The following is a 27,581-nucleotide window of genomic DNA, read 5'->3' on the forward strand; positions in this document are numbered from 1 at the left end:
TGGGATTCAGGTGCAGCTCCTGATTTCAGTGGAGCCCTGGATGAGCTCAGGAGCTCACTTTCACAAATCTTGTTTCTGAATTGGGACAAAGGGTTGTATTAATTAATCAATCAGTTTTGCAAAGTATTCATTTGTATGTACTAAAATAATTTAGCCTTTCACATATGCTTTTGATTATATTTTTAAATTCCAGATGTTTAGAGAAAGCCAAGTCATTCTGTGAAGAATAATTTATAGAGTTGTAGATTAAGAAATAGAGTTCAAGGTTCTTACTACTTTACTACACTGCTTTTAAGTTATGAAATAAAGGTAAAATTTATGGTAAGTACAAGGAAACTTTTATTTCAGAATCAAATATTCATAAAGAATCAGGGCACCAACTGTTGAAAAGTTTGTATTTCACACTGCATTGTTTTATGGTAAATTCAATGAACTATGAGGTGTGCAAACACATACAGAATATGTCAATGAATTTGTGCAGACAGATTTTTCACAGTGGGTCATGCCACTCGAAAGGTGATAGATTTTGGTCTCGCTGAATAGTACCTTTATATTTACTTATTTATTTATTAAAGTCCTCATATCACTTTTCTAAATTTTGCTGATATTATGAAGTTCCTTGAATTCTTATTTTACTCATTCAGGCAAAACTGGAAGTTATTTTGGTAAGCATTCAGGAAAAAGTCTTACTACACAACATTAATTAAAATATCATTTCTTTAAAACTGAACAATTTTTACAAATAGAACATGAGAAAAGACTTCAGGATCTGACCATGTTGATTAAGTTAGTATTGCCTTTAATATCTATGCTTAAAAAAAAGGGTTTTAGAAGACAGAGTAAGACAATGAATTACAAAAGCAAATTTTAACACAATTACATTTTCATTTGAATTCTAACAGCCTGTTATTTCACCCTACAAAAAGTTATGGTGTCTTTGACAGCGCTGCTCTGGTCAGGGTCAGTCTCTTTTTCCACCCCTCAGTATTGATTCCTGAGTGACCAAGGTGTATGGAAATTCACAGTGCAATAAAAGGTTTGCCATTTTATATACCTGCAGTATGACCCAGGAAATACATGTATTCAGCTGTCCACTTTTGACTTTTGTTTCCAAATTTTGATCCCAACACAATATTGGGACTCTTAACTAAATATCCAGCTTGTGAAGTGCTAAGCATGAAAACTTCTGAGTCTTTCCAAGACATCAAGTTGTACGTCTACATTTCTGTCTCTCAGCACGTTTATAGCAGCTATGCTTATATAGGTTTTTTTCTCATGTCTTCCTCCTTTTTGTAGAGTTGCTGACACTGTCTTCAACACTGTATCAGTCTGGTTATGTATGATAACCGTTTTTTATAAATGGAAGCAAAAGTTTATGACTTCTTCAGCAGTAACATTGCTATTTGTAGTATTTCTAATGTTAAGTACATTTTTTCACTTTATGCTGCCATCTGCTGCCTTGCTTTTGTAAATGAAGGGCACTGGGCAGGCGACATCAGGCATTTACACCGCGTCAGGCAGACTTGCTGATTAAAGCATTTCATAATTGAACATATAGATTTTTCATCTTTAAAAAAAGAGGAAAAAAAAAGAAAATGCTTTTCATCTTGTACAGATGCATTCCAAATATTTATAAGGTATGATATACTAAAGCTTGACATTTTTCTGTGGGAATGAAGTTTTAATGGGAATTATAGTGGATGGGGATACTTTTAGAAATGCTAAAAAATTGCCACTTAGTCCTAAAAAGAATTGATTTTACAATAACAGAGGAAAAATTCAGCTCTTAATGGATTTAAGATGTTTGGAAGCTTTTTGGTTCAATCCCTTGAACTGTAAGTTTCACATGAGGAATTCCTCATTTTATATTCACACATGCAGTAATGTGTTTGTACATTAAGTGCTGGTATTCAAAAAAACCATATCCCGTTTTCAGCCAGCTACATAATTACTGACACAACATAATATCACAACTGCATGTGTACTGCCATAGGAGGCAGTTCAAGAGCATTATATTAGAGTGCTGTGGTTCCTCCTGGCATGTTGCTTATTGCTTCAAGTGGACCCAACTGGGAGGAAAAAATACTGAACTTTGCACAGCCTCCCTGGAAGATATTCTCTGTTTGTTTTGCAAAATCCAGAGTGGTTTTCATTTTTCTCATTTTATTCAAGCCTCTTGTGTTTGACAATAGGAAACTTCTTGTTCTTGTTTAATTCACATTAAACTAATAGTCACACCTGAAGTTGCCAGTGTTCAAGTAGTTCAGTAGAAAAATGTGATTAAGGGTGTATTTACATTTAAAGGTATCGTGCTTAAATGTGTTACAGTCTAATGTGTTACAGTTATGTCCACCTATAATCTAACGGGCTAAGAGGTCAAAATTCTTGAAGATCAGCTGAGACCTTTGAACACATCTTGCATCTTTTCTGCATGAGCAAAAAAAGCTGAGGGAATTATCATTTCTGGTCACTTACAGGAATGTTACTGTGGTAGGGAATCTAAAAACTGCAGTCCGGGCTCTCTGACATCCTGTTTGCATTTGGGTCTGGGCAGGATGATTCCCAAATCCCTCAGAAAGGAGGGGTCACTCATTCTTTGCACAACTATTTCTTCACTACAAGTCAGAGTTACTGACACTTGGAATCAAATCTGTTATGTTCTTGCACATCAGCATTGCGTTTATTAGTACTGCTGTATCTGTTTGAGAAATGGAAACTGAAATCTGTGACTGGATGAATTTTATTGTCTTGCTCTCAGGAGCAATATCCTTTTATGTAGCTTCAATTTAGATGCTCAAGGCTTAATAGCAGGAAATCATTTATGTTGTTGTTAAATGACCATGAGCACATGCAGAGAAAAAGAGCTTTCCAAGTTGTCTAAGAACAAATCATATGAACGTCAGTCATGTGAGTCATACAATTTAAAATTTCAGCCTCAGTTTAGTTTGTTTCTTTAAACCTCATTCTGCAATCAGTTAAATGCATTTCCTCACAAGTGTAAATCTGTTTAAATCAACAAGACTGTGCATGTTCAGAAGTGTCACATGCATGGGTACATAGATACGTATTTCGCAGAATTAAGGCCTTGTGTCAGAGATAAAAGGTTTACTGATCAGAATGAGTTATCACAGTGACACAGAATACTCCTTCCCAATGCCATGTGCCTGGTATCTTAAAAAATACACACAAAAAAATCGTAAGTGACCTTTTCCAAGTATCATGAAGCTTCCCTCATGCCTACTATGACTATATTCAAAGAATTGACTTGTGCTTATCGATTAGTAAGTAATGGTTATGTAGAGACTCACCACAGGGCAGTCTAAGCATTGGGTCTCATGATATAAATGAGAATCCTATGTTCTCCAGCTACAAACGAATGTGTGATGCCTAGAAGCATTGCTGGTGTCCCATCTAACAAAAGTTGAGACAGTCGGTTCTATGAGTCAATTATTTGACTACCACAAGGTACCAGTAAGATAACATTGTGACTTCAGTCCTGCCAAGAACCGTGGTCTAAAAAATGTGTCAAGCTTCTGCATAAAAATGATGGTAAGCTGAATTTCAGCAGAGAAGGTGTCTGGAGTACAAGAATATCATAAGACCTGGAATGTGAAATACAAGAGTTCAGGCTGATATTCTAAATTACTGTGACACTGGGGAAAAAAAAGACATCTTCTATTTAGCTTAGGAATAGACGTGTTTTGGAAAAACATATTAGTAATAAAGAACAAATTACTCAGAACAGTTCTTTTTGATTTCAATATTTTTCAAAACTAATGACAATGATAGCAAAAAAAACCCGCACCCCACCATCTTATGATTCCCAAGATTGTCTAGGGAACAGCTGAGGCTTGCCCTACAAACAGGTAGACATTAGCAAAAAAAAATTAGGAAAAATTGTGACATTTTACTATTACTTTCAGGTAAATGTACCACTATTTTTTTAATAAGGAATATACCTTTTGATGCAAAATTAAATAAATAATTTGGCTTAAGTACTGCAAAAAGCGTTTGTGACCACAGATCTCTATCCTGAACAACATAGTTCAATCCTTGCTATTTGAAAACTGGTGTTAACAAAGATTCATGTGATAGATTACTGACCCAGGTTTTGGGGAAATGACTGTTCTATATGATCTAACAAAAAAATTGGTAGCATAAATAAATCAGTTTTAATTAGTTGTTAGTCTATTTTTCACTCGATATTTAGAAATGACACATTGTGACTTTGATAACCAGATGCTTTGACTGAAAAACAAAAGTGCAAGTGAACTTTTATAAGTCACCTGTTGCCTAGCATGTTCTTCCCAAAGTGTTGTTTATATTGTGAAAGGAAAGAAACATGCAGACATCAATTTGCAAGTGGAAAAAAGGTTGGTTTACCTATGGTCCGTGGATAAAATAACATGTTTAGTTATTTGCCCCCTTTCAATCAAATAGAGACCTCTCATGATGTTGCACTTACTGCCAGGTGTCTTGTCTTCCTCCAGTGGTTTGTGGATATGCACATGCTGTCTCATTTGCTAGCACTTTCCAGGTGAAAATTATAAATAAATGACTTATTTCTTCTAAAAGGTACTTGTACCATTAGGTTAAAGGGTTAGCTTAAATATTATGGTGATGGAAACAGTGGGTGGACATTGAAATTCCCTTAGTTTAAGATAAAAAGCCCAAAGAACTTTCAAAACTTAGCAAATAGCAAATTTTAGATGGGCTTGCATCGACATTATGTCAAATATTCTGTTTCATCAGCCATAGGTTGATTTTGCAGACTAGCAGTATTAAGGACAGAGATTGAGCCTGCTTTATTAAATATAAACCTGTGAAGGAAGCAAGCAAAATTACACTTTTTGTAAACCTCAGTGTATTCACACTTTAAAAAAATGTTAAAGCTTATCTAAAAATGTTTTTGTTCATAAGTAAATCTTTGTCTCATATGAAATCAGTAGAAAGGCCAGTTTCTTTAGCCATGCAGAAATGATCGGTTTGATAGAATAACAGGATATTGATATCTTTTTTAATTTAAACAACTCTGATATTAAGCTGGTTGAGTCTGAATTTTTGATAGCTTGCTGCACTTTGCTTTCCATGGCAATATGAATGTCAGATACTACATGAAATGTTCCCATTTGATGTCCAATTTTATTGCCTGGTAAGTTTAGTGCTAGTCTCTCTTCTGTGCTCTTCCACATGGACTGAGTTGAATCTTTACCAAGTTTCCCCTTTTTATCTTGAAGTTACTTAAATATGTTTAACTGTATGTCAGTATGAAATTTTGACTCTTTTGCAGCACTTGCAGAGAAAAGCTTGCATGACATTTATATCATTGTGGTTTTTTAAAAAAAAAAAATACTTTGTAAATTTTCTCTGTCAGCGTATAATACACAATAGTGCACCTCTTCATTGAAGAACTTGAACCCCACAACCCAGCTCAGAGTTATTGCTGCATGCATGAATAAAGATAGGCAAAACTGTTAAATCACTGTCAGGTAGAAGCTTGTGAGTGGAAAATTGCTGAAAAAGATGTAAACTCATTCTTAATGTCAACAGTGTAAAGAATTTATTTTCCCTGAAGAAAAGCAAAGTCCACTAAGCACTAACCAGTTTTATTAAGGGAATTTTTGTTGTTATTTTTTAAATTGCTATAATTGTTGTATACATCTGAATGGGGTTGCATTAGTTTTGGCATGAGACAGCATTTGCAACAGAAATCACTGCAGGAGATGATGATTGGTACAGGTGAGGTACTGTGTTGGGTTTGCATGGCAAGGTTTTGGTAGCAGAGGGGCTATAGGGGTGGCTTCTGTGAGAAGCTGCTAGAAGCTTCCCCTGTGTCTGACAGAGCCAATGCCAGCCGGCTCCAAGACGGACCCACCACTGGCCAAGGCCAAGCCAATCAGCGCCTCTGGGACAACATATTTAAGAAAGAGAAAAAGCAGTTAGGGAGAGAGCTTTTGCAGCCAGAAAGAGGAGTGAGAAGATGTAAGAAACTCTGCAGACACCAAGGTCAGTGCAGAAGGAGGGGGAGGAGGTGCTCCAGGCACTGGAGCAGAGATCCCCCTGCAGCCCATGGTGAAGACCATGGTGAAGCAGGCTGTCCCCCTGCAGCCCATGGAGGAAGGATGAGGGGGTGTAGAGATTCCACCTGCAGCCTGTGGAGGACCCCAGGCCGGAGCAGGTGGAGGCACCTCAAGGAGGCTGTGACCCCATGGGAAGCCCACACTGGAGCAAGCTCCTGGCAGGACCTGTGGACCCGTGGAGAGAGGAGCCCACGCCAGAGCTGGCAGGACTTGTGACCCCGTGGGGGACCCACGCTGGAGCAGTTCGTGAAGGACTGTAGCCCATGGGAGAGACTCACGTTGGAGAAGTTTGTTAAGGACTGTCTCCTGTGGGAGGGACCCCATGCTGGAGCAGGGGAACGATGAGAGGAGTCCTCCCCCTGAGGATGAAGAAGCGGCAGAAACACCGCGTGATGAACTGACCGTAACCCCCATTCCCCGTCCCCCTGTGCTGCTGAGGGGGGAGTTTGAAGCAGGGAGTGAAGTTGAGCCCAGGAAAATGGGAGGGGTGGGGGGAGGTGTTTTAAGATTCCTCTACTCTGTTTTGCTTAGTAGTAAATTAGATTAATTCCCTCTCTAAGTTCAGTCTGTTTTGCTCGTGACGATAATTAGAGAATGATCTCTCCCTGTCCTTACCTCGACCCATGAGCTTTTCGTTGTACCTTTTCTCCCCTGTCTAGAGAAGGAGGGGAGTGATAGAGCAGTTCTGGTGGGGACCTGGCCCCCAGCCAGGGTCAACCCACCACAGGTACATAGGTAGTAATCACTCTATACTTAAAAACAAAGGATGATCTTTTCTAAAGATTATATCTGTGGAACTTATTGATATTTTGGAAGGTAAAAGTAAATTAGTGTCAAAAAGTGCTTGGATGTTTTTTGGGGAAAAGTTTATAACTCATCAAAACAGCAGATAGAAGCTTCTGCTCGTTACCATTACAGCTTTAATGTCAGTCATGCAATGAAATCCTAATGCGGGAGTTGCATTTGACTCAAGAGCCACAGTTTGCCAACCTCTTCTGTTGGGCCTGTTGTTTGCAGTTCGTGCATGCCCTGTAGCTGCCATTGGGATTGCCCCGTTTTTATACACATCCTCTAATCTACTGCAGGACTCGGGGAGAGAAAAATAGTCTAGATTCATCCAATAAAACCATAGACATGCTCTAAACCATAGACAGCTGGACATGGAAGCCCTTACATGGGCTCTTTCTCTTACATGGAAGCTATTTCTCTTGTATAGTGCTTTATCTCAATATAACTTGTCCTAGTGACACACGCCTTCTCTGTTTCATGCCTGATAGAGCATTTCAGAGCAAGTCATAAATGCCAAACATTACTGGGAAACTGTTGAAAAGAAGGAATCTGAAATCTCCTGTTAAAATTACTGAGATGTATTGCATCAGTTCTTACGTCTGTATGTCTCACCATTTTTAGAATTCTGTTTCTTTGAAAGGAAATAATTGGAAGATACAGTGGGGGATAAATTTCACCACATGCAGAAGACTAGCATAAGGATTTTTAATTATGTAAGTCCTTAAAATAGTGTTGAAGAGCATCTTACTGTGTTGAAATGCTTACTATGTAAAAGCCTTTAATAAACACCACGGAAACAGAAATATTCATAGATTTGTGACTGTTTCCATCCTGTTCAGCAATAACTCAACAAGATATCTCAAAATCTGCAGAACAAAGGAAAGATGGTTCCAGAAAAGGTCAGTAGATCCCCTTGCTGGACAGTATAAAGGAGGGGAAATGGAGAGAGATGCTTGGAGACTTGCTGCAGAAAGCTGGGTTGCAGATTTTCTGGAAAAAAAATCTCAGGAGTTCATTTGTAAGGTAATGCTGGTTTAGGGGTATGGTTGTGTCTCAGGCAATACTGCTTTTTTTCTCCTCTTCTGCATGACGTTCATACAAGGAAGGGATTCAGATCACCCACCTGTCCCATGGTAGTATTGTCATGCACAGCAGGTGAGATGCACTATGATTGCAGGTGTACGAATCACATTTGAGCTGCTTAAAAACTACCAAGAAATCTACTGCTTTGAGCATCCACTGTGCTAATCTCCAAAGTGATAATAACTATTAGAGGCTGTTTAAACTGATATTAAAAATGTTGTCCTGATAAGATTGGAATTGTTCTATTTATTGTAGTGTTACTTACTCTAAAACTGTTTTCAACTAATCTCCTAATATTCATATCCAAAAGTTTGGTATTTGATGGGATTTTGGCCTGTGTTGAGATGTTATGAAATTTGAATGCCTTTTGGCAGAATTGTGTATATAAAAACAGGGAAGAGCAGAATGATTTTAAAATGACGCTTTGCTTTAGCTTAGCTATGCTTCTGAATCTTTAAAGTGGGGGGTTTTTTTGTCTCTTCTTTTTTCCTGTTTTTTTTTGTCTTTTTCCTTTTTCTGTTTTGTTTCCTCTTTCGTTTTTCTCTTGCTCTTTCTCATTTTCTCTCTTTTTTTTATTTTCTCTTTTTCTTCTATTTTCTTTGACTTTTCCACGTTCCTGACTTTTATTCTGGATTTGCATCTTGCATTAAAGTGAGGACAGTTATTAACACCAAAGCACACCCACCCTGATCCAAAGTACAATTTGTCTTCCCCATGGTCAATGATTGTCTTTCACCAGATCAGTCCCAGCAAGATGACTGGCATGGTTGTACAGCCACAGCTTTGCCTATCCCTGTAAGAATTTGATTTACTTCTTCTTATATGCAGCTTGGTAACCTGTCTTGTGACTTGAACAAGGCAGAAGTATCAGCATTTATAGCAAACATAGGTATTAGATGGTTTCCAGGCCATGGGCTGAAGACCAGTGCCTTTAGGGGACAAGTAACATTACTAATAATTGTTGTTTATGTTGTTAATCTTGTTACTACCAGATTCAGCCTCCATGAATCCATGTCTCTACTTGCAGCTGTGGTTATTTTAAGCGTGCCATCAGCTAAGTCATTTTTGGGGGATTTCTGATGTTTGAAGTAATGTGAATTTAGCTGAAGAGGGAATATGCAAAACCTCAAGAAAGAAAAATTGTATTAAAGGAGAAAGAAATAATGTAATATCTAAATATGCCTTTTTGGTGAGAATTTCCTGTGTTTTATCTAAGAAAGAATTTCAGGCTTGAGTCCAAGACGAGTAAGGGAGCACAGAACGAGGGCATGAAGATGTAGAATTTGAGTTAGAAAAGTAACAACAACAGTTTAATCTCTCTACCGGTAGATGGAGAGCACAGGAAGGTAGAAGCAGGCACATGAAGAAGAAAGAAAAATCCTTGCATTAGCTTCTTGAAGGCAGGGAGAGATGAAAGAAGAAAAAAGCAAGAAGTGAGGGTGGGGGTGTAACAGATTGCAAATTAGGAGGACATTGGAAAAACTGGATTCTAAAGGATGAAGAGGAAATTACAAGACCTAAATTATTAGCTTGGTCAAATCAGCTTGTTAATATTGAATAAATATCTAGATTATCTTCTTTCAAGCCTCGTACACGGTATTCTTTACTCCTGGAACATGGTTTGAAAACGTGGCATGAATAGTTTGCATTACTGGAATGGAAGAAATCCATGTCTGCCTTTTCAAGCACTTTTCCAGACACAGACATGCTGTGAGTGACATCATGGAAAACCATTTCTTCTTGTCCTTTATATACGCCTCTCGTAAGGAATTCTCTTGCTCCTGTGCTCTCTTTCTCCCTGTTTCTTGCCCTTTCTGTCTCTCGCTCTCTCCTATGTCTCACTTTGTGCTTTCTTTCTCTTTTTCTTCCTTTCCTTTTTTTTTTTTTTTTTTTTTTTTTTTTTGGTCTTCAAAGCCAGGGTGGGAGCAAGGGAACTGGTTAGATCTCTGTTTAATAGTTGAAAGAGCTTGGTTTGGGGTTTTTTTAATGCACAAAATTCCTCTCAGTGAGACGTGCCACACATTCTGATCTCTCCCCTTCAGGCAGTTACACACTATTAAATATGAGGTTGGAAATGACACGCGTCTGGAAATACAGAAATGAAACAGCCTTCCACTTTCTGCCCTGCACTATACAATGAAGGTGTTGTAAATTGTTAATTGAATGGCATGGGCTTCTAGTTTGTTGGGCTTTCTATAAATAGAGACTGTACATTCCAGTGTGTTGTCACTTTTTATTTTGTTCAGATTAACTACCGTACTTTTCTGTGTTCTAAGATTTTAGTTTGTGTGGGTTTATTCCCTGAAACATAGTTTGCACTCTGACATTTTGTTCTATTTACCTTCTCTTACCAAACCATCTTTATGGTATTTTTGTACTATCCTTATTTTAAAAGACAAGTAAAATCCAAACAACCTATAATGGTACTTGAGGTATTCCTTGTATTCTACAATCCAATAAATGGTGAAATATGATTATTGTATATTAAAAAATATTGGGCACATTATGTAATGATTAATTGGTAACTTATTGCCATGCAGAATACTGAAAGGCTAACCGAGTTCTGCTTGAGATGGAAAGTGGGGAGATCCTCCGGTCTTCCAAAGTCATTCTGAAGTTTTGGGTTCCCACTCTGAGAAGACAACATTGTCTGTATGTGATTGGCACTAGACTGGGAAGTTTATTCTTCCATAATAGTTTGTTAGGTGAACAAAGACCCCACACAAGAGGCAGCCGGTGAGGAATTATAGGCCATCCAGACTGAATGTGAAAACTGCAATGTGAAAACAAAGTAGGGTTTCATTTCAGAGAAGGGAGAGGAGGAGATGACAGAATTAATCTCTCAATAGTCCGTGATCCTGCAGAATGCTAGCGCTCTTTTTACAAAGCTGTAGCTCTCAGTCCGGCATATTTTATATGGCAGTAGTATAGCCTTAGGAGTATTCAACACAGTTTATGACTATTGATGAGTAAATGCAAGACTAAATAAATGTGGGATTAAATATAATGTTTCTTTAAAATGTGATGAGTTTCAAAGCACCTCAAATGATTGGCCAATACACATCTCCTTGAAAGCCTGAAGGAGTTTTAAGATAACAATATTTAAAATTCAGCATTTGTTGCAGTTGGCAGGTTTATCTAGGAAAAAGTGAAATTAAATATAGACCTTTCGGATGAACAGGAGCAATGAGTTTACTTTCACAATAAACTCACACTGTTGATATGTTGCATGAGCAAAAAGTTCAGCAATTCAGTATCTCACTGGAGAATTAGCGGGTTGATAGGCATAAGGCAGATAGCAAAAACGTGCCAAAGGATAGTACAGCCAATTTTATATCCAGCTTCCAAAACGTTAAACTGAACTATGTTGGCTCATTGTGGAGCTTTGCTACAGAGTCACATGCAATTTTTCTAATTCTTCTTTTGCTGTTTTGCCAATACAAAAGCAGTTCAGGAAAGATCCAGCTTTGCTGTTGCCAACATTGAGTAATGTTTCGACATGCTTAGGGATTTTGGAGTGTTTTGAGACCTCTGTATTCTTAGGAGAGGAAAAAAATCCTTAACGGGTTTCTCACATTGTTTAGAACATCCTGTGGATAATCTCTTGGAAATACAGAAATTTTAAAAAGGGAAAATCAGAGCACATAAACTCTATGTTAAGAAAAGATAGAGATTTGAGATTTATTTTTAAAAATTCAGATAATCTGGGTACCTAGAAGCCACTTCAGAAGGATGCATAATTGTCCTAAATTGTTTTCTTAGTTGAGCCATTAATTAATAAATTCTGATAATTACTAGAAGGACAATTTTTTTTTTTTTTAAATCATTTAGGTGTCTAAAGGCAGAAGTAGACAGCTGCAGAGCTGAACAAATACAAAGGACCTACCTGCCCACCAAATGCTGCGAATTGCATCTTATGTCACCTCCAGGACAAAGATGACTTCCAGGAAGGGAAATTCTGTTGCTGTATCTATTTCTGTTACCTCTGTAGCTAAAAAGTTTTCACTAAGTTTTATGCTTCTGAATTACTTTTGAAAATATCTTGGTAATGTCTTACCTATGTATTCAGTAATCTGACTGTAGACACTGAAAACTTTAACCTTAGTGCTCTTCCAAAGTTCCTTGCTAAAATGAGAAATTCTCCAGGAATTACCCAGGCTAAGGAAGCAGAAAGGCAGAAGAACAAAATTCTTCCTATGATTATTTTATTACTTGGTTCTGATTGTTCAGAAGAAGAGTAGGGAGAGAAGGAAGGGAGAATGGATGTTAAAATACACACTACAAATAGGAACTTCTTGCAGGTAAAGATCAGAGGAGAAGCACTAGGACTATTTAGCCGAGTCTGATTAGGTTTACTTCTCAAAGTATGCTGAAAGATGTCACAGGCCTCATTAAATATTTAAATATAGAAAGCTTTTCTCATTTGAAGTGAGTTGCCTCTTTCCAAGAAATATAGACAAGCTTAATATTTTATTTTATGACTTTTTTATTTGCACCCTTTTTTTATATACATATCTACCTATAATTACCTATCATTGAAGAACTTTATTTCATTAAGTACTCCATTATAGCACTGAGGTCACCTCAATGGCAGAAGAAACATTGCCAAGAAAAAAGGAGTCCAGGGAGTTATATGTTCTCCTCCTTGTATTTTTAAGGAGGAAGAACTTAGAATTTCTGCCAAAGGCCTAAGTGCTGCCTTGAAAGCAAAATTTGCAGCAAAATTTTCAGAAGTCTAATTGACTTTATATTTAAAGTCTTCTTTTGTAGGCAACTTGGACATTTGGGAGTCAATTAGGTTAGACTTCTAAGTACTTTTGAAAGTGGGTACCTCCTTTTCTTTTCCTTTATTTCTTTTCACGTTCCAAAGATATTTGCACTTTTCTGAAGTAGTTGTCCCTTTCATCCATCTGAAAACAACACACGGTACTAGATTCAAAGCAGAGTTTTCTGTTATGGGCTGAAGTTTGTGCACACATAGAATGCAGGTAGTTCTTCCAAAGTGCTACCATAGACAATCTCTGATAATGTTTCCCTGCCTTACATGATATTTATAGAAATATTTCCTGTGTTTCCTTTTTTTATTATTTTTTTGTTGTTGTTGTGGGTGCTTTGACACACCTATTGGAAAATGTTTAGCTGATAGATGAGATTATTTGCCAAAGGAATTTTGAGGACCGAGAACATTTGAAGAGGGAGACCTTGAGTCACTGAGACCCGATCTGTCTTGTAACTTTATTCAGAATTTCACAATCCTTGCTAAACTGCAAGATAAGGGCCAAAGGCAACAAACCAGCAGGAGCCGACTCAGAATGTGCCAAAGTTCACAGAACGGTTGCTTCAGGCTGGAGTTTGTTGACCCTTAATCACTCAGGGTCATCAGCGGTTCTGCTGCGGGGCCCTGCAGAACGTGAGTCCGATCAGATCTCCTGCCGCTGCTGTCCGGGCTACCGGGTGGAGTGAAAGCTGCGATACGCGAATTCCAAGGCAGCATTTCATGGGTGTCTGCCTGTTCAGCGTGCTCTTCTGGACTACCATCCTTGTTGTAATGCTTGTGTTTTCTAATTCTAAACTTCCTTAATCTCTTGCAAATGGTGTAGGTGGAGTTAATCACAGCACAGGCAGAAGATCCCTTCCAGTTAGCATACCTTTTATGCTCTCAGTACTGTGTTTTGGCATTAATTGATATTAGTGTAAGCACATACTTACACAGTTTGTTTTAAATCATTTTTTGTTAAGTCACAGTGACAACTGTCAAAAAATGCCCTTTTCCTGTTAAGCCTCCTTTGACTATTAGTATTACCTTTAATGACCATGTTGCAGTGAGTATGCTAGACTGCTGTAAAGGAGTAGTGTGAAAGATTGCTGCAGGGAAATAAATGGCATTTCAGACGCCAATCTTGCAACAAATTCAGCATGTAAGCATGCACTGATAAAAACCTGCTTCAGTCTTGTGATCCGTGACTTGTAGAGAGCAGTAGCTACTAAGGAATATTAACTAATTTAACAATGATGCCATTCATGGTATAATAAAATCTTTAATGCATATTTTTATGGGCTCTATCATACATTTGGGCAGCTCACGAGTTTTGACAAAAGTCATCTTCATGGCTATGATAGAACTTTAGAAAATATTCCTACAAGCTAAAGACGCATGTGAGTATAGTCCATCCAGCACATAAAATGCATAAAAATGTTTTGAAAATTCATCCACTGTCTTCAAAAGCTCCAGAATTGTCAGTGGTTTTTGCAATCCTCTTACATATAAAAGAGGCAAAAGAGAGAGGAGGCGTAAGGGCATATTGGCCTCTGGAGCAGCTGTGTGCCGCAGGGACTGAGTGTTTGGGAATCTTCAGAACTGGATGATCCTCTTTGAGAGGAAGCTGGAAGTGGGGAAGAAGGAAAGGATAATGACAGTTCATGTTTCACTACAAATGAAAGGAAAAAACAGTTCATGAAGAAAATAATCTGGTCATTGCTATGACTTTTAGTGATATCAAAAAAGGAAATAAACATATCTTTGGAAAGAATCTGTAAGTACTACTGTACTTTTTAAAGAAAAAATATTCTAGATCAAAAAATATTCTAGATTCTGTATATGTTTAGGATTATGAGATCCTAGATGCTTCAGAAAAATACTCACAGGGTAACATTTACAATTGCAGATAAAGCTGGAATATGGGAGGCTGGATTCCTTCATGTTTTTTCTCATAAGCCCCCTCCCGACATACATCAGCAAAGCTCTCTCATTGACTCTCCCTAATGCTTTCCGTAGTGTACTCTTTTGCGGGGGTATCTGAAAAAGTTTGATATCAGTCAAGATCCCAGTGTTCCCAGACTACTTAAAACATTATTTATATGACACAAATGATCATTTTCCTTGTACTCCCACATCAGTCTGCATGAGGATTTTTGCTTTATACTGGTTACATTCCTTCTGGTGTATGGGTAATTCTTCTGCCATGTTTGTACAGGATCTTGCACAATGAGGTTGTGGTCCAAGTCTGTGGCTTTTGAGTGCTTCAGTAATACAAATAATGTTGTCACCACTTAAAAATAGGTTTGTGAAGTGTAAGCATGTCTGATCTTGATGAGAATGAAAGCAAAAATACTATCTGGCTACCAATATCACCATTATTCTTATTTTTTAAATTGTTGCAAGTATGCTATTTAATTTCAGTAGCAGTCTTGCTTCAAGAAGTTTTCAGTCTAAAGACCAAGGTAAGAAAGTTCACGCTAGGAGACAGACAAAAAACCCTACAAGATTATTAGTGAGTAAAACATTTTCTAAAACATTTTCTCATTATATTCTCTTCAAATAACAAAGGGCTGGGGGCAGCGTTTGACATGGGAAGGGATGCTTACAAGTCTTTGGGGAAATAACAGTTCAGAGAAATCAATGATTGTTCTTGGTAAACTGGGATTGAAAATTCATTCTATATCAACAGAGAAAGACATCATTAAGCCAGTGGACAAGGCATCTATTTGCATGTTTGTCATCCAGGAAAGAAGGCATACTGGGAGAAAGAAACCAACCAGCAGGGTCAAAATCTCCATCAGAGTAAACATCAGAAGCAGAGAACAAAAGAATAGCAATGAAGATACTGATTTGGACTGTGCTAGGTAAAATATGAAGATGATGACTGATCATTTCCATCTGAAGTTGGTAGGTCTTGACTATCTCTACAGATGAAGATGAAAACAGTTTCAGGCAACAATACAATGAGTAATTTGTATTTTGACATATCGAAATTGCATATTAAAAGTATCATTCTAGAAACTTATGGAATACATAACTATTGTAAGAAAGAGTAAATGAAGAATTAAGTAGGAAGCTTAAATACAAGACCATTTTTATTGACGTAAAATGGAGTAAGGAATTAAAAAAAAAAAAAAGCCTGCACATATTTTTTTCTAGTTTGATTTTTCTTTTTAAAGATTCCCTCTCTCCTAGCTCTTAAAGAGCGGCTTTTAATCATTAATCTGTGTGAATAAATTACATTTTTATCTTCTTCAAAAACCACACATCATTGTCATCTACTAGCAGATAATCGTTAAGATTTACTGGAAAAAAACTGGCATGTTTTTGCATTCCCTGCTGTCTTGTGGTCTGACAGTATTATTAGCCAATTCTACCCAAAAAACACCATCAGTATTACCTTCCAAAATGAGAAATAGGCTCAGTTCTTCCAACCAGTAAGTCACCATCCCGTGTGAATCCATGTGGAGTATATGTAACTTGTTCCATAAAATGCATAGGAAATTATTTCCTAATTCCCATTGAGTTTCTTGTGGTCATCTGAAGTTCCCACAGCAGCAGTATGAGCTACTAAATCTCTCCTTACTGTTTTCACTGAAGTTCTAATAGCTCAGCTCCTCAAACTAGTAATTACTTTGTTACTGTGTTTTGTCTCATGGCCTACATATGTGCACGTATAAAGTTCCCACCGTTGCAAGCATCAGTGCAGGTCAGCTGCAAAGTTCAGCAGTGGGAGGTCTGATGTTTACCAAGATTTCTATTTCCACTGCTGCATCAAACAGATCTGCTCTGACTATCAGATTCTGGACATCTGCAACTGACTTTCAGCCAAGCAAGTATTTTCCCAAACAGTGCAGTTGTCCTTCCATTAAAAGGCAGTACATGAGGAAAATTATGGCAGTTGTGACTCTTCCCAGTCTTGGCCCAGTCAGCTGTTTGTTAAAACCGTACTGATCCCGCTGTGCTGAAGAGCTGTGTTCTTCACCATCAGGATGAATCCATCCACACGAGAGAGACTAACAGAGCATTTCATTCTAATAGTCCTGTACTAGTGCCTACTTTATTTTGGAATAAAGTAATTTTTAAAGATTTTGGTAATTTAGTTTACAAGTAGTAGGGAAGCTATTCATCAAAAAGTCTGTATAACACAGATTAAACAATTAGATGGAATAAGATCTTACATTGCTTTGAGAAAACTATTTTCAAGCATTACAGTACTGAGTTGAGTAACAAATACTTTGGTTATAGGCTGCATCATGTTAGAAGACATTTTAAACAGAGGTTCAAGATTCTCTTTTACATAGCTCCTCTAACTAATAACTAACAGGATAAATCAAAATTCTTACGCCCTTCTGATCTACTCTTATTACTCATGGAGAAGTGCAGGATAATTATTTTCTGACTCCTTTGTATAGCTGGCAGCAGGACATGGGCTTTGTCTTATTGTTGGATTTGTGAGCTAGGTGATAGAAGGCCCCGAGCATGAGGCAGCTCAACAGTTCCACCTCCTTCCCCCATGAGATACAACATGACACAGGCATGACGTGACTCTTATTTAAAGGGGTACACTCCATTGGTTCCCAGGTACCAAGTCTCTCAAATTCTATTTCGGTAGCAGTTTGTAAAACTGACTGGGTGAGTAAAACATCTCATGAAGGTGAGATTGAATTGCCCAAAGCAAAATTAATTGCCCTAGCATTTGAAGTCAGAAAAGATGAGGGAAAAAGATAGTCTTTAGTGACACAATTCAGCGCTTGCCAAAGTCGAGGAAGACTTCCCATTGATTTCTCTAAAATTTAATTACCAAAATTCCTGTGGTAGAGTTGTAACTCTTCAGGGTTTTTGCTCAGTGATTACTCCTGGAAAAGTTAATTTATCCACAAGTAATTCAAATTAAACAAATACTCACACATGGAAATGGGGTTAATTTTGTCACTTCGGGAGAAGTGAATACTTTTATAGCATATCATATCTTCAGTTCCTGGTAAGCACTTAGGAATCAGCCCAAAGGATAATGAGTGGTTTGATAACTGTATATAGGAATGTGGGAAAGATATCTAACAGCAGATGGCTTTTAAGTCTTGCCAGCAAAGGCGCAAGAAGATTCATTTGGTACAGAATGCAATTAAAGTTCAACCTTGCAATAACATTCACTTTCATATCAAAAGGGTAGTTAACTGTTGATACAGCTTGTTACAAAATGTCACAGATTGGAACCTTTTTAAGTCTTTAAAAGAAATTAGGTTAATGCTTATGTAACAAGGTTGGATCCATCCTTCCTGGTTGTCTTTGGAAAGGTGTGACATGGCTGCAAAGGTCTCTCTCGTTTCAATAGTTCCCATGCACAACCATTTCTTTCCTAGATTATGGAAAGATTGAGATTTGTCCTGAATCAGTGCACCTGCAACTTTCTTTAGTTTTTCAGCAAAATAAGAACTAAAATAAAACCTGACACTTGATTTAATCACCTTTAGGCATCAGAACAGGATGATTATGCCTAGCTGGTCAGGAGTATTCAGAGGACAAAACACCAGCTATATTTTTCTCTGAAGTATTCATCACAAATAGAATTTTTTTCCCCTTCATTGTAATGTCCTAAACAAAATATGCCTTTTTTGTCTATTTAAGAATAAAAGGATTATTTAAGTTAAATTTTTAAATTCATCTACTGCCAAAGACTTATAACCTACAGCCTGAATCTCTCCTGAACATTTCAGTCTCCTGAAGATTACTTATTTGTACTGGATGATAGCTGATTGCCTATGAGACACAGAGATCAGAAGAGCTGTTCTGTTCTACTTTGTTTCATGCAATTTCTGTGATATTTGATCCAGGTTCATAAATCTGAAAATACTCAGGTGGAAATTTTGAGCTGTCTTACAAAAAAAAAAACAAAACAAACAAACAAAAAAAAAAACACAAAGGACAAGAACAAAAAAAAGAAAACCTAGGAGAAAATATTACTACAGTATTCGTTATTGAAATTCTTTAACGACTAGAATACTTACGTATGTTAAACAACTTGCAAAAGACATAGGAATAACAGTGAGTAATTTTCAGTACTTTGTAATTAGTGATGGTCTTAACAGAATTTAACTGCTATCAGAACATAGAGATTTTCAGCAGCAGCCAGAAATCTGTAGCTGCAGCAGCTTTTTTATAGCTTCATAGGAGAGAACAGAGTTCTTGAAGATAGAGGCTATCTGCAAGTGCACTTTATAGAAATGAAGTACTAAAGCAATCTCTTGCTCCGTATTTTCCTTAGCCTCACCTTCCTAATGACTTATTTGCGGAATTTTCAATATAGGAAAAAAAAACAAAACAAAACAGGAAACTTGTTGCAGTGTATTTGTTCGTATGTCAGGCTTGTTCTTATGTATACACACATGAGTTTGGGGTTTCTCCAGACCTAGATAAATGGATATTTCTAGTGCTGGTATTTCAGGACTGCACTGGGTTCCTGTGAGTCACTTAGGAATATTCAGGTTTCATAAGACATATGCCAATCAGGAGAGCAAGTGCCAAAATATATGGTATTTTGTGTGGTGTTTATTAAGCTGAACGTTTGGATTATTTAGTCCTGTTCAAATGTAGCTTTGAAGCTATATGCACTTTTTACTCAGACCACATGGATACCCATGAAAATTTATTACTCCTTATGGCAACACCATCTCCTCCTGTTGCCATTATTTGTTTTCTTGATTTCCGTGGGAAGTACTTAAAGACAATCTGTCATTTATCTGCAGCATCTGTAAGGGTATGCTTTAAGCCAAGATCTTTTTCCTGCTTGGATTTCAAGTTTGAATTTATGCCTTTCTTTGATGCCTTCACAAGAAATTCTTACACTTTGTAGTTCTATAAACCAAGCTCAGTACACATAGCAGGAGCTATTTCAGCTTCCACAAGTTCCCTGTGTGTCAGCATCCCAATTGTTTGTTATTTGGGGGGCTCCCTGAAATCTCAGTGGTTCTAGTTTTCAAAAAATTTCATCTTTTCCTCAGACTGAGTACACAGCTGCTCTTCTGTGTTCAGCAAGGTCTGACATCATCTCCTCAACCATTTTGTCCTGCATCTAAAAGATGCATCCAGATGCCATTAGGAACTCAGAACAAATGAATTCTGTCCTCATTCTAAAAACTCTAACAGATAATCTGGTTTTGAACTAGACAGAAGCTGAAGATGTCAGTTTTAATGGTTTGACAGTTTGGAACTATGTCAGTCCAGCCAGTTTTCAACCCATCTCGCTGTTTGCTCTTCTGGCTCATATCTTCTCAGCTTCCAAATGAGACTGGTTTGGGAGACAGTGTATAAAGTCTTACTGAAGGTAAGATATACTGTATTCACTGCTCTTTTCTTGTCCACATAGCCAGTGATTATATCTTGGAAGGCAAATCAGGTTGGTCAAGGATGATTTGCTCTTAGTAAATTCATGTTGATTGTTCCTGCTTGCCTTCCTGTCACTCATGTCTTTGGAAATGGATTCCAAGGTGTGCTTCATGGTCTTTCCCTGGACTGAGGTGAGCTGACAAGCTTAGAGATCATTGCCTTTTTGCCTCTTTTGGAGATGGGTGCAGGTCTTTCTCCAGCCATCAGGGACATCCCACAATTGTCATGATTTTTAACAGATGTTAGTTGGCCCTGCAATCACATCACCTATCTCCTTCAGCGTGCTTGGGCTGACTTCATTTAGCTTGACAGGTTGGAATACACCCAGCTTCCCTCAATAGTCCTTTGCCTGCTGGGTCCTCACTTCTGGCTGTTCCTCTGTTTCAAATCATGCTAAGCCCAGATGTCAGGGAGTAGAATTTGCCTATGAAAAGTGAATCAGAATGGTCTAGATTTTGACTAGACTAGCAGGACAAAATCATGGAGAAATGAGCATAAAAAAGGCAGACTGAAAAATCTTAATCTAATTTATCGGCAGGTTGGCTTATTGCTTTCTCTCACTCTTTGGTACGAACTACTAAAGGTTTTTTCGTTCAGCAGCTGCAAAGTGATGAGTACCCTCCACTGCAATCACCACCCTTATTCTTAAAACGAAACACAGGCAAATATAAAATAGAACTTTCATTCTCTACTTCTGTCTTGAGAGACGTAGCAAGTTTTTGCAACTTTCTTCATTCACAGACTGTTCCTTCCTCATCGAGTTCAGCATGCAAACATTGAGTTTGGAAGGTCTCAAATACATGGGTGGTCAATAGTACTGCATTCTTCTATTCTTTCCAATGAAAAACAGGCCCTGGTAGAAGGATTGGTACAATGTCATTGTTTTGTTTGTTGGTTGGGTGTTTTATTTTCACTAAGCCATATTTCTGCTTACTTTGCTGCCAAGACACAAGAAAGAAATCTTTTTTTTAAAAAAAGCCATCTACCCTTCCTGTGGCAATTCTGTAATTTAAATTTGCATACAAAACTAGGGACTAATGAGGGTGGATTTAAAATTTTGTATATATCCTGCTCATATAATTCTTTTCACAAAATCTTTTTCACATGAAATATAGCTATTTTGTCAGACATCTACTCCACCAGCCTGCAGACTATCTGCTTTCAAAAAAACACCTATTCTTTTCATGTGGTGAAACAGGATTTGTGGCTTTCTAGGGTTCTTTGCACCATCATTAACGGTCAGGTATATTTTTACATGCTTGTGAAATACTGGTTCTAGGAGATTTGAGTGTGAACATAAGATTCAGTCAAAAGTGAGTGCTTTTGCAGAAAATGGTTCATACTTGTAATAGTCCCTCTTAACTAAAATACGGAATAATTCAAACTTTCCTCAGGGGACTGGTATTGGTATGAAAGCCAAGAGTGTACTTGGACTCTTGTGTGCTGTTTCCCTCTGGAAAGTTTTGAAAGTTTAGAAACTGTGAACTACATTTTTGTAATATGCCACACAAAGTTTGGGAAAGTTGAAACAATTCAGAAAGAAACTGTACCACTAGGGCATGATCCTGGGGAAATACGGAAAATGCCCAGCACTTCACTAAATTGGACCCACTTACTACTCTCAGGATCTGTGGTTCATCTGTCTGCAAGCCTGAGCGAGCTTTTCATGGGAATAGCGTGGGAACACAGACGTCGATGAGACACTTCTTTGCTTAGTGCCTGCAGAAACCAAAAATAAAATTCAGAACTAACTAAATAAATAAAGTCATCCTGAAAGAAGACCTATTTTAGAACTTCTAGAAAAGGGAGGATCTTAAAAGGGCTGTCTTTATAGTAAATGTAGCAATTAATAAAAGGTTTGTTATAAATCCTGGCTTTTAATAGTAGATTTTATTGTCTTTTATGCATATCCATATATGCAAGCACAAAACTGTGTCTTTAACAAGGAAATGGACACAGCATAGACAGGAAGATCATGAGTCAGGCAGTGTTCACTTCAGCCTTCATTTACTGGAGTAGCTGGCAAAGTTCCTACTGACTTTAGCAGAATTGTACTCTGTATCAGTAACAATTTAATTTTTCCATGAATTAAAAAGATATCATCTATAGAAAATAATAATGTTTGGAACTTATGTTAGATAAATGAATGGCAATATTGAAAGTCGCCAACTTTTAAGTGTCCCATAAAAGGACTTTATAAAATAAAGGTTTTTCAAACAGAGCATATACTTCACCAGCTATGGTTAGCTATGGTTTGAATAGAAAATTATTATAGTGTTAATTAAGATGAAAAATGCAGTGTCATTTTTATGATGTAAGGAGCTGTGGCTACTTTAACACCCACTGATTCTAACAATCAAAATCTTGGAAACAGATGGACTAAAATATGGAACTTCTTACTGGAAAATATTTGATATCAGAATGCAAGCTACAGAAATACGTAGCATTCTGGATGATTTACAATAAAAAAACCTTAGCAATTGTAAGAAAAATTGTGTGTATATGTTCTAAAAGTTAAGATTAATGTTATGTGTTCGTCTTGTAATACACTTTCAGACGTAATGCATAGAAAAGTCTATCACAGAACAATCAGAATACTTTGCAGAATTTTTTCTCAAGGCACTTGAAAGCCCCTAAACATGCCATTTAATGGTAAAGCACTATTATTTCCATATTAAAGATGAGAAGAATGAGGTGTTTGTAATATTTGTAACTGGCACAAAGATTGTCCAACTAGTATTCTTGTTCTAATATCAGACCTTGACTATCCCCAGTGGTCTTGCTCTAAGAAAAGTAATAACTAGCCTGTCATCTTAACCATGCAGTAAGCTCATCCTTACTTTAACCTGCAGCACTTATGGCTGAGCCTTAAGGTGATGAATGGAGCCCGGAGTCCCCTGCAGTCAATTGCAAAACACACCTCCTTCCTCCCAGGCTTTTAAAACGTGTCGGCAGCACGAGCAAAACTTCCCAGATGTATGAGTACTTCTCTTGCTTTCTGGATTTTTGTGACATTAAAGATCCTAGCTTGACAGATAGTACCTGGGAATAACATGGGATCGATGCACAGAGATGAAAGACGTGTGGCATGTGGGTTGTCTGTGCCAGTGTCTGTCCATGTAGGTTCGTACTATGAAACGTTAGCGTAGGCATTACCGAGTTAAGCAAGGAGTGCCAAGATCCTAAAGAAATGGAATAGGAATTGGTCATATCACAGCTCTGGAACAGCACTCTTACTGGTAATACTTCCAGCTGAGGAAACTATATGTCACATGAAATATGTATTTCTCTGGTTTATTAACTGTACTGGAGGAACCAAGCTTTTGGTTTTATGTTACAAGCATTTTAGCATAAAACAGCTGTGCAGATGAATGTTTTGTTTCCCAAAGAGGTTTTTCAAGGGCTTGGGGTATTTTTTAGAACTTTCATTGTTATATTTGGATTAAAAAAACCTACTTTGCATCATTTCCTTAGGCCCTTTTAGGAGATAAAGCTCACGTTTCTTTTCCCAGTGACAAAGAAACTTCTCATTTTTACTCGTTACATATTTTTATTTCTTTTTTCTGTCTTTTGGATAAAAAAGGAGTTCTTTTCATATAAGCAATATCTTTCCTACTTTTTTTTTTAATCAATTATCCTGAAAGAAACAGAAGCTCTCGAATTAACTGAAAAACAATTTTTCTTACTTTTTAACCCCCAAAAATGTCTTTCTGTTTTACTGCCTCTATCTGTCACCCACAACTTTGACAAGTGCTTAAAGGTTAGCACACTACATATGCAGAGAGTACTCAAAAGAACTCATTTCATTTCAGCTCTCTTTCTCTTGGATGACCTAGAGAAATACTGCCTTAGTAAGGTCACAGTAGTGGTGTTTGGTGATTTTTAAGCTCATACTCACTACACATATATGTTGGAGCATGAACAAACTGACATTCCAAGAATATGGTTAAATAAGCAAACAAGATCCAGGTAGCATATTTTAGTGTTTATTCCTCTCCTTCTTACCCCTTGCCATTTGTCGTCTTGTGAAAGCAGACAGGGTGTTTATGTTAATCTATTTTGCTTTATGTTTTAGTAAACCAAGAAAAAACATGGTAATTATCACACCTAGCCGACTTGGTGATAACTTACTGAAATTTGGCACTTATTTTCCCGTGATCACACCTGCCACCTTCCAAATTTAGATGCACTTTTTTCCACAATAAAACACTCCACTGACTCTCCCAAACCTATCACTGATTCTATCTGGCATGTTACCTCCCTCCTCTCTCTGTCATCTCATGATTAGCTATTATATGACTCTCCAGCTTCCTGAGCAAAGAACTATGATGTTCTGCAGAAAGTAAAGGTTTCATGATCATAGAAGTGATGTAGCTTTTGTGGTAATTTATTATTCTATACCTGGATAAAACTCAAGATTAAGAGCCTCCCTGGGGATCTGCTTTTGATCCCTTCCCGAGGTCCAACAAATGTAATATCACAGTGACTGAATTCACATGAGACTGTGAGCATAAAGATTTGTGCCAATACATACATACTATGTTTTAAAAATTAGTTTCTTGGTGTTTGCTTTTTTATTTTGAAGGAGAGACATCTCTAAACACTTGCAGCATCCTGCTGCTGCTAACGATGGGAAGAGTAGCCAGCTGGGGTTACCTGCAGAGATTCGAAAGAGCAAACTCACACAAGAGGATAGTGTTAGTAAATGTCAATAGTTTCTGCCCTCCCGGTAGGTGTCAATAAGTTGCTGCAATGCTCTACACCTGATTTTCTTTTTCAGAACATAAAGCTGAAGATAGTGAGGTCTTCCTTGATCAGCACAAATACCTATCCTTCACGTATAATATTCAAGAAACTCAAATATGATTTTATTGCTGCTAACCTCTGTGAGATCTGAATCAAGGAGACTAACATTAGTGGAATTCAAAAATGTAGATAGCAATTAATCATTGGATTTGGGCTGACCACACAGAAAGATCATTAGAATCAGGTTGCTAATTTACATATCTGATGATTTGTATTGCTAACTTTTTCTCAGTTAGCTCATGAACATGCAGCTTCTGCACTACGATAGACTCTAGTACTTGCAGCAATGAGATGACCTTCCTTATTTTCATGTCTGCATCCTTCAAAATTGGTAAGAGTGACTTGCTTTTCTTGGGATGAAGGGCAAAGGCCTCCTTTATTTTCTTTGAGGTGGCTAGGAAAAGACAAGAATGGTATGATTTTATTGGTTTTAATTTCCCCTTTTACTCTGCAACTAAGTGCTCAAAGATATTTGATAACTTAGAGTCATCATGTAACAAATTTTACTTTCTATCATCACATGATTGAAAGAATTTTTTATTTACATGAAACATGGAACTTATTCTAAGGTTGTAAGCTTTATATATAAAGATGAGAAAAGACTGAAATCACCTGGGATTCCTGTCAGCCATGTAGAAGCACTCCCCAAATTTAAGGGCTTTAAGGGAAAATCAGATTTGTAGACATTACATGATGTTGAAACAAATGTGAAACATGAGACTTTAATTATCTTTTACTGCTGCATTATAGAGCTGGATGCCCTCTGGTTCCCAAGTAGTTCAGCTTTGCCAATGTTTCAGGGTTTATTGATGTGTTTGTTATTGTAAAAGGTTTTATAAGATAAACATTAGCTAAACAAATGACTTCTGAGCTTGGGAAAAAGCTCTCTATGTGTAAATGAACCCTAATAGAACCTCTGGTGATGGATGAAAAGCATGAGCACTCTTGGGGCTGCTCCAGTTCTAGAGGTAGCGTGTCACAACTCAGCTTTGGTGTTAACATTCAAGCTATGTTCCTTTAGGGAAGAGATACATATGTTTGGTGGAATTGGAGGAAGCACAGGTTTTGTTACTACCAAAAGCTATATAAACGTTCCTTAACATTAAACTAAAATTTCACTGACCTCTCCTTCAAGTACTGTATGTCCACTGCAGTAATTAAAGAGCAGTTCCAGTGGAAACACAGTTCCTTATCTGGGGAACTCCTGGGAAGTATAAAAAACAAGTTTATTTTACGCATTTGTTTTTATTCCAAGTTAAGTCCTGATATGCAAATAAGCTGAGGTCTAAGAAATGCTAATTTTAAAAAAATCATAATTATGCTTCACAAAATGTGTGATGGTAACTCTCAGAGTATTGAGGAACCTGCAGCTGAAGACTTTAGCATCCCTAAAGAGAAAAGACTTAATTCTATATTACATCCAAATTCTACTTAATGGTCTGGACAAGCCACAGACAAGCTGTTGTCTTATCTGTCCTATAAACCAGCTGTATGCAGTCCTGACAGATTTCAGAGCATTGGGAGCTTACCCTGATCTACAGAAAGTCTATAACAACACCAAACAGAGCACAGGACAGCTATCCTGCATCTTTGTTCTGCACTTCCAATCCAGCAAGAGTCACGCTCTGCCAGCTGAATGACGAAGACGCAGGAAGTTACGAGACCACCCCAAGTGCAGGCTCTTGGCAAGTGCCTCATGGAAGGAGAACTGCCAACCATCCAGCACTAACTAGAAGGGGTCTCTGTGCGTGACCTCAGTGGCATAAACACGCTCAAGCAAACAGAAATACCTAGTCAGAAAACAAAGTAGTTGGGTAGAGGCATACAACTGACTGGAGGAGAACATATGCAGGCAAGCATACTACTTTGTACTTTCACTAGAACTAAATTCATAGTTTTGTCATAAACTTAGCCAGAGACCTCTGAATGTGACGTTAATTTCTTTTTAAAATTGAGTTAATTGATGCAGCTTTATTGTTGGGTGGATTTTAATTGCCTTCTGCTCTGCTTCTAGTAATTGCAATCTTTAGTAAAATAAAAAGCCACAAAGAAGAAAGACCTTGCTAAATTCTCCTCCTAAAGCTAGTCTGTCCTGAAATTTGATCATTTCGGTTTTTTCTCTTTTCTTATCCACTTGTGGGGAACTGAAAACTTACTTTAAAAACTTATAAGTTTAATGTAATAATGTTTTGTAAGTAATTCTGAATGATAAACCAATCATTCTTGGTTTTTCTTCTACATTATTGCTATAGCAATTCAGTTCAATGTTAAAACCAAAAGATTATTTTACTTTAATTAGGTTTTTCAAAAGGGTTCTTTACAGGTTTACTCTCTTAATCTGATGTATTAACACTTAAGGCTTTAGTTTCAAAAACCTGGAATTTTCCAGTAGAGATATGTATTCAATATTTTATTCTAACAGGGATATACCTGAGGAAATTGCCGGTTATGGACTGCAGTATTTCCCTAATTTCAAACCATCTGAGTGATCACGGAATTTTTTTCTTCCATAAAATAACTCAGTTAATTTTAACTACTACTTATCCAAATTAAGAAAACTAGAGCATACCTTCTAAATAAAATAAAGGACTCCAGATGATACAGAACATACACTCTTTGAAAAATTATATAATGCTTAAAAGTTGTTTTCTGTCTGAGCCTTGTTGACCTCAGTTTTC

General features: G+C 37.3%; 1 protein-coding gene and 1 long non-coding RNA gene across 2 annotated transcripts in view; both read left to right on the forward strand.

Moving 5' to 3' along the window:
* DLC1 (DLC1 Rho GTPase activating protein) overlaps window positions 1-27,581 on the forward strand; it is a 237,895-nt gene that overhangs the window by 67,830 nt on the left and 142,484 nt on the right. The window lies entirely within an intron of this gene.
* Window positions 7,612-15,074, forward strand: LOC142601755 (uncharacterized). Its single transcript, XR_012835355.1, has 3 exons — window positions 7,612-7,892; window positions 9,995-10,094; window positions 11,784-15,074. It is a non-coding gene; the product is annotated as an uncharacterized LOC142601755 (long non-coding RNA).

This window comes from Balearica regulorum, chromosome 4 (assembly GCF_011004875.1).
Source record: "Balearica regulorum gibbericeps isolate bBalReg1 chromosome 4, bBalReg1.pri, whole genome shotgun sequence".
In the NCBI taxonomy this organism is placed as follows: Eukaryota; Metazoa; Chordata; class Aves; order Gruiformes; family Gruidae; genus Balearica; species Balearica regulorum.